We start from the raw sequence: 2,778 nt of genomic DNA on the forward strand, positions 1-2,778 counted from the left end.
AAATTACGTGAAAGGGACTGAATAAAAAAGTTAACGGTTTAAATATACGATTTTCTCGTGCGACGCGACAAATAATAAAATAAAATAATAAAATCTCGAGAATTTGAGCTCTGATCGTTCTATTTAGTTATCTAAAAATATCATCCGTTTAGTTTCATAGTCAACTAACGTAAATTGTAACTTCATTCTTTATCGTTGACATGTTTTCATAACATTGAAAAATATACCGAGTTTGCTACAATAATAAATGCGAAATATTGCGTTACGAAAGTGTAGACGATATTGATAGACTAATTTAGACCACTATATGATTTTCATGTTTTATTATGGACATTGTCCTTTTCTAAGTTTTCTTTTCCTCGCATGCCACGTAAATTTTTACACAGACGCGAAAAAATAAGAAATTAAACAATTTAATACCTTCATACCATCGGTAACTAACTTTGTTCGAAACTAAAGCATCGAAACTCTTCTCCATAGGCGTAGAAACTTCTGCATACACGCGCTATTTAAAAACCAGTTCAACAACTTATCATTGTATCCATCGACTAAATAGCTTTTGTTGAATTTTCTATCCGCATAAATAATCACGATGTTTAAACGTGTCTCGATCTTTTGTAAATTAATTTTATTTATCCTTGGTTAGAAGTAACAAATTGTTATCGATTCGATGTATGTAGCTTAATAATAGTGCAGCTTAAACTATGCTGCTACGTTTAATATTCCCTCATCTTCCCTTTCCCTTCTAGAAGGGATTCTAGAAACCTTTAAAGCGTCCCTAGCCAGACAGAGTAATCGAGAGTACTTATACTCACCTAGGTGTAAGTCAATAGTTTACGATAATTTTCTTAGAGCGAATCAGCTAAATCACTTTTTACATATATCACGCAATGTAAGAGAAGTTAGCGTATATTTGTATGATTGAATTGAACAAAAAATTATTTTCCTTCACACACAGGTAAATATCCTTGGTTGCAAAAATTAAACAATCAGATAACAATACATCATAATACATAAATGATTTTTTTTTTAAAGATACGATAAAAAAAACTTTAAAAAAAGAAAAAAAATATGGATATTAACTCTTTTAAAATTATGATAAATTTTTAAAAGCATTTAGAAGTTTAACTAACTAAATTTTTAAACGTTTATCCTTGGTTAGAAGTACTTTAAAAAAAGAAAAAAAGATATAGATATTAACTCTTTTAAAATTATGATAAATTTTTAAAAGCATTTAGAAGTTTGACTAATCAAATTTTTAAACGTTTTTAAAAATACATTTAAAATTAAAATTTAGTTGAAATACAAAATTTTTATGTCTATTTTGTATATCCCTCAGAAATTTTTAACAAATTCCATAAATTATCGATAAGGCATGTTAAATAATATGTTGTACCTGATGTCTTCTTTTCACTGTTATTTTCAAACCGAGCTATGTGAACGGTGCACTTCTTCTCGTGCAAACCAAGGTATCCAATCAACGTGAACCTTTTAAGGAAAACTATGTCGAGTCAGCAGCGTACACCTGTAAATAGAAACCAACCCTTAGTCTTGATAGTCGATTTTAAACGAGGAAAGTAAACCGATATCGTGTATATCTCAAGAATAAAGGAAAATCTTTCTTCTCATCTTTTCTTCTAAAGAAAACGATCGTCTTCGTCTTCGTTATCGCAAAAATGCATTTTTACTCGAATGTCCAATGATATATTATTTAATCCGGCTTTCGACTCGACGAGGAATGTTGGAGTAACGTTGATCTGGATTAATAATTTTCTAACAAGATTGCGTAACTAACGCCAATTTAAGAATTATGCGAATCGACGATGAACGTTTTCCAAGGCGGAGGAATAAGTAATGAGTGCAGTGACCGGCCGCGCTCGTCTCGGACCTTCATCGTTGCACCACGGAAGATGCGGTATACCTTGAAAAAAAAAATGGGATGGGACAGGTAGCTGCTGGTAGACAGTGAAAGAAGACGGGAGAGACGGACATAGAAGGGACTATCCACGTGTCGGAGTAACGGTTCGCTGAATTATTTAAAGCACGACGGAGAAGTTTGCAAGCGCAAAAGGTTCCTTACACCCGAGTTGCATACGAGATATCGGTTGATTAAGGTGCACCGTAGATATGTTACCAGATATAAGTACATGTGCATATCGAGAAATTACATGCATTCGTAATTTTCGTTCGAAAATGTACTCGAACATGTTGATATAAATTTTGATCAATTTTACGTATGAATATTTCAAGAAATATAAGTTTCGAGATTATAAATAGATGATTGATGGATTAAAATATTTATAATTGATTTAATTCGATGAAATTTTTTTTTTATTTATTTTGACGAAGGAAATTAATATGAAGGTAATTCAAACGAAAATTTTATAACAAAATTTAATATTTCTTCAATTATAAAAAGTCAAAGAAAAAATAATCTTTATTTCATTTATAGCTTCGTAAATTAAAAATCGTTTGAAAATTTACTCGTCATCTTCGTTTAAATGCGCGAAGAATTATAGTCCAGACGTCTGAATCGAAAAAAGAAAAATGCCTCGCGTTCCCTTGAACTGCAACAATATAATACCCACCCAGACGTATTTTATTCCGTTGTTGGTCCCCGTTGTGCGTAGGTCGCAAGAAAAAGCAATATACCGCAACTTATATAAAACCAGTCGTAAGCTTGTGTCCCCGACGAAGAATCAAATGAACCAACCATAACGGCGAAGAGAGAGAGAGAGAGAGAGAGAGAGAGAGAGAGAGAGAGAGAGAGAGAGAGAG

The 2,778-nt window shown here is 32.2% G+C and overlaps 1 protein-coding gene across 13 annotated transcripts in view; it reads left to right on the plus strand.

Annotated features, from left to right (window-relative positions):
- The window catches only part of LOC102681644 (ankyrin-3-like), an 80,239-nt gene that overhangs the window by 18,673 nt on the left and 58,788 nt on the right, over positions 1–2,778 (plus strand). The window lies entirely within an intron of this gene.

Source organism: Apis dorsata, unplaced genomic scaffold (assembly GCF_000469605.1).
Source record: "Apis dorsata unplaced genomic scaffold, Apis dorsata 1.3 scaffold_429, whole genome shotgun sequence".
Lineage (NCBI taxonomy): Eukaryota > Metazoa > Arthropoda > Insecta > Hymenoptera > Apidae > Apis > Apis dorsata.